General features: G+C 36.8%; 1 long non-coding RNA gene across 1 annotated transcript; it reads left to right on the top strand.

The window, feature by feature from the left end:
* The first annotated feature begins 1,142 nt into the window (after window positions 1-1,142).
* Window positions 1,143-5,195, top strand: LOC146461797 (uncharacterized). Its single transcript, XR_014857336.1, has 2 exons — window positions 1,143-1,258; window positions 3,262-5,195. It is a non-coding gene; the product is annotated as an uncharacterized LOC146461797 (long non-coding RNA).
* The last annotated feature ends 492 nt before the right edge of the window (window positions 5,196-5,687 follow it).

Genomic DNA, 5,687 nt, shown 5'->3' with positions numbered 1-5,687 from the left:
TAATTAAAATTGGCTTTTGCGACACTCAGAAGCTTACAGCTTGCTGATCGTAACTAAGAATTCATTCAGATTAAATTGAAAAAAAATTGTGTCTTAGTTCAGCTTCGCTTTGGTCGCTCTCCGTGTGGTACATTCAATTTTCTAAAAACAACATTTGCTTAAACGTTTAATCGGTCGTCCTGATGAACGAAAAAGTCGTTATTGAAAGTTACAGGTTGTTTAGCAACAGGCGCATAAAATAAGCCTTCATTATAAAAAGCAATTTTCTTTCCAATTTCAAACAGTCTGGTTAATTACCATCTATTATTTGCCTTGCCTCATTAAAGTTCTGTGCCCTAGACCTTGCTTTTGACCTAACGTGTCAAAAACAAACTGAATTAACAATTATAAGCTGACGAAGGACAAGTTAGGAAAACCTTGGCTTGTTTTCATAGCCTTTAAACACCTGCATTCGAAACTCCTTACCCCAGGGGGGAAGGAAGGGGGGCAGTGTGTGTGTCTTTGAGGGGTGGTGGTTGGGGCTCTCTAGATAATGAGAAGAATATGAACTTATAAGAGCCATATGGTTTGTTAGCCGTTTCAATCTGAAGAAAATAGTGGGAATAGGACATATTTTTGCTTAACGATTCAGATGGTGTAGAGTCACTAACAAGGAACAGTGGAAACCCGCGGAAGCTCCACACATTTGTCACCTTCAGATATTTTCTAAACGCGTGGAAAAGGGTACGAACATTGGCCACCTCGAACAGAAACTCGTTTTCCCTGGATGTGTACTGTTTACAGTAATATACTGACTTGAGGCTATCTCGAACTTTCGCTTTCATGAACGAATTATACTGTCTCCATGAAAGTGAAGGGTACAGAGTGTTGTCATTTTGGCTTGGAAAGAGAAACATCTGAGGCCTGAACATCTTCTGAAATAGGGTGATAAAATCATACATACATACACTTTATTTGATAACGCAGGTTTACAATCTGGCAGCAAAGGGCTGATATAGACCTGCCTAAAGTAAACTAACGAATTTACAAAAATTGGCCGCACACTACCACCCCAAAATATTTGCCCCTCCTCCTGCCCCCCCGAACTCAGCCTCCCATCAGGGGGCGAGATCTAATGAATAATAGATTCAGTTGTTAATTGGCGGCAACCCAAATAGGAATGGAAATAAAAGAAAAATCGCGAAGATGGTTTACAGCGCTTGGGTAGCGTTAACATTACGAGAATAAACTTCTGGTCTGCGATTCGAACGGACAGAAGGTAAGAATAAGGTGCATAAGAAAACTGGGCAATATTTTGGTCCAAGAATTCAACGATGCCGTGACGTGAAAAACATTTCAAGTTTTCACCTGTATTTTGCATACCCTGAAGTACTGAACATTCAGAATTTAAAACATTTTCTGCACTGATCGCATGACCAGTGGACGAAATTGCTACAATCTTTTAAAAGCTTTTTATCTGTAAGCTTCTACCAATGCCGAGCTATTGTTTAATTTGTCCTGTAAATCCTGTCTGACATACAACAAGACAGTGACGCACTTGTATTCTCAGCTCCTGAAGATATTTATACATTATGTACGCAGTTTCTGAATTAGAATAAAAAAACCGCGAAATCCGATTTACGTTTGTCTCAAAATTGTCATTTGTACACTGAAAAATGCATTTTAAAAAAAATACAAGATTTCGCGTAGTTTTCTAACATTGTCTTCATGCAGGTTAACATGATCCACTTAAATTTTGTTTTCAAAGCTTCAAAAATACCATTGAAAATAATATTTTCAACAAAATATAAATTTAATATTCTTGACCTTAAGTTTCAGCCTGACAGCTCTAGATCTCGGGGTCACAACTAATCCAGGCTGAAAAATTTACCTTTCTTTTCTGATATTTAAATTACTGTTTCATTGTAAGCTTTCTTCATTGAACGAATTGACTCCGATGTAAGTAAAGACAGTGCAATTGCAATCGAATGTGCCAAATGGCAGACGAAAATCTAGGAAAACAGCTTGTTCTGTTTTCTATGACAACGTATCATTATTAAACCGCATTATGACACCTCATGACGTCATAAAACGTCAGCTGCGAAAATAATTTTCGATATGACTTTTCACGCAGTCAGAACTGACCCACACAACCACATAACTGTGATGAGGAAAGTTTGTGTGAATGTGAACTGTAAAGCCTGATTGTAATTTCCATTAAAGAAAATTCCGAAATTGGATGTCGTCGTGAAAGATTACTGAAAGGTTGGTATATCAAAGGAAATTTTTCTTCATTAACAGCGAAGTGGTTCGATTTTTTTGAAGGATATAAAGCACAGACTCGTGAAATTGAACATAACTTGTCCAATTCGGACGAATTGGTAAATCCAGCTTTGTATTCCAAAAGTTTGTCGGGTATTAAGACAAATCCTCATGTGATTTAATCCAAACCTCAAATACACTTAGAATATTAAATACTTTGCGTAGACTAAGTTTAAAATGTAACACGTAAAAAACTTAATTTAAGCAGAGTTTCGTTGAAATTTTGTGGTACGTGACGAGATTTCGGCTGGAAAATTGAAAAACCAAAGAAGGCATCCTCAAGGCAGAAATTAACATTTATATAAATATTGTATTTTGAATAATTGGATACAAAGCCAAAATTTTTAAAACATAAAAACAAAATAAAGTAAGTATATATGTATATAATATTGCATCCGTGAAACGATATTTTCAGGAACATTGACGGAGGAATATACCGGCCGGCGCCAGTTTAGACAAAAGAATCTCGTTTGTATATTTTCCTTGTTTTCTTTTTACTCTTCAAAGTCAAAGTAAACAGAATGTTATTAACCAGAGAGCAGTTCTAATGGTATAAACATCCTTAAGTACTTAAAATGAAATTCTTAAAAGTTTAGTATGAATTTTCAGTGAATTTTAGCTCATGTTTCGGAGTTATCTTATGATACGACAAGATATGAACTCTATAATTCAGTTGTATTTTTTTTTTCTTTTTGCCAACGCTGAACTAACACCTGCGGTGCACGTCCGTTTTTTGTTGTGATAAAGCAAATCCATGCAAATCTAACTTTTTAATTTAGGAAATACGTACAATTCAAACAACTGGCAACACACCATGTTATTATGAATATTTCAAACTATGTCATTCACAGAATAATCAAAATAAGAGAGAAAGAAAGAAAAACAAAAGAAAAACGATGTAATGGCTCGGATTTAGTTATCCTCTAACTTTTTGAATTTTCATTTTGTCTATCCTGTTAGATCTTAAAGTCTGTCATTTCGCATAACGTCTGACAGGAACTTGAAGAATTCAAATTCAGAGCCATATCTTTGCACCGATCTACAGGATAAGGTGAAAGCCATTTCAATCAACAACCTTCAGACGAGTTCAGCATCTGTATTTTGCCAGCCAATCCGGTCCGAAGCGATTCAGCTCCCGGCCGAGCTTGCAATCCTGGAGCTTGAGGCGGGTGTTAAGATTCTATCACTGGTTTTGGCCTTAGGATTTTTGACTGTGATAATGGCTGTTGTTGGCGTAGTTCACATGCTGTGTTATGAAAAGAGGAAGCCGAAAGTGAGAGCTGTTTTAAATGGCCAAAAGAAACCCGCCAACATCGATTACACTTTAGTTTGATAAAGATGGGAATTTTACATCCTGGGTATCCGCTTCAAAGGAAGAAAGGGAACTGCAAAAATGAAAGGCTTTTACCGGAGTCTTTTTGTGATGATCCTCAGCGTTATAACAATCTATACTTAGAGATTACGAGGGATCAAACGTAAACGATTATGCAGCTAGCAAATGTCCCAACAAACGAAGCTTACTTATCTTAAATTAAATGGAGTGATTTACAATACAACATTATGCTCTCCACAACGCCAGCAGAGACAGTGATAAATGAGTCGCTGTTAAATAGCAGTAACTGTAAATCAGCCGGATAAAAACATTTTCAACCAGGAAAAACTGGCAAATGTTGCGCAAGGTGGAGTCCAGGAGCTATAAAAATGCCTCACGTTACGGTAAAAAAGGAAGACGATAAATCATGCACATCCACTCATCAATTTAGGGGAAATCTAGGAAAGCAAAGAGATGCCCTATTTTGCTTTTCTCAGGCTGGTATTTTTACTGTTCTGGTTGTTATAACCAGAATAAAGCCTGGTTTTCACTAGGACATGAGCATAAGCATAAAGATAAGTAAATGAGAACACTAGTTACATAACCATAAGAACACACACGCGCGCAGAAAACCATTTCTTGACGGAATTCTCGATACAAGCTGTCCTCGACGTTAAGCAAGATGGCGAACGAAACGGTTGACTGCCCTATGCTTGTGCTAATGCCGCCCCCAAACTGCGACACAAGAATAAACACAAGAAGCTTAAGAACGAACGTGTTCGTTCTTCTTGAGCTTCTGCTTCCGCTTATGTCCTAGTGAAAACCAGGTTTAAATTGGTTACTCCAAATGTCTTGTCTTTGCTTATGAACTTTACGCTAAACTGCATGATTCTGGACTGAACAGAGAACCAACTGTGCTGTAAAACATCCCTTGAATTCTTTGACAAACGTCAAATCAGTCAACCTGCCATTTGCCATGTAAAAAACAAACTTTTTTCGAAGTTCCTAAGCTCAACACAAGGTAAATACAAGAAGAACTGACAAATTTTATGATGTTAGCTTCAGTGACAGCTGCCATTGGAATGCAGTTTTCTTGAGATGTTTTGATGTGACTCCAGTAACAGAGAGTAAAACAGAACAACTGGAAAGTTGTGAAAGGCGGATCTACTATTTTGAGCTACTATTGAAATAACATTGCCCAATATTTGGGTTAGAAAAAAAAAACTAATCTTCATCAGGGGCTAGAAAAGTTAAGTGAAAGTAGAAAATTTAGAACAAGGTAAAATAAAACAATGACAGGTTAAAAGGAATGACTGTAAACAAACAAAAGCCTTAAAGCTATAACGGTGAAAATAGAGAAAGTATATAAATATTAACACAATAAAGACGCGAAAGATTAAATTTCATCTCGTCTGTTCATGCCGTTCGGTTCTAGCGTTACGTATTGCCTCGTGAAAGTAAATGTCCTTCACTGGCTTGTCGGATACTGTATGTAAAATATCAGTGCGCTTGTTCAGTTTTTGAGCCATACAATAAGACAGCAGATAGCTCAGAGATAATAAAGGTTGATAGCTAGTTGATAGTAAGTCAACTTCGTTTATTTAAAATACACCACTCGTAAAATTCATACGACGCTACATCCGGGACCCGAGTGGCGTATTTCTATATCCTCAATAGAGAAGATATTGATGACGTCATTTCCCGCTCTTTTCACGGTTGTTTGTACCATTTGTACCAACGGTCAGTGAAATGCTTTTTTTTTTCTTTACACATAATAAAAAGAAAATGACACGGTGGCTTCAGGAAATTAATTTTGTTTTCTCTTGTTAAAAACAATATTTTACTCACTTACTGAGGTCGCTTGCAAAATATTGTTTGTACTGCTCGAAAATAAAATTCATATCTTCGCGCAACCGTGTAATATCCTCTATTTATCTGACTGAGTAGTCATTCCACTTAACACTTTTTTTTTTCAATTTTAAATTAAATTTTAATGAAATCTCGAGGGAGAAGAGGCAAACCCCCTGGTTAAACTAGGATTTCAGTCGTGCTTGTAATAGGCCATTCCGAGTTG

This window comes from Pavona decussata, unplaced genomic scaffold (genome assembly GCF_977016875.1).
Source record: "Pavona decussata unplaced genomic scaffold, jaPavDecu1.1 SCAFFOLD_195, whole genome shotgun sequence".
Classification (NCBI taxonomy): Eukaryota; Metazoa; Cnidaria; class Anthozoa; order Scleractinia; family Agariciidae; genus Pavona; species Pavona decussata.
Note: the sequence above shows the minus strand (reverse complement) of the source record. Positions and strands in the feature narration are given on the sequence as shown.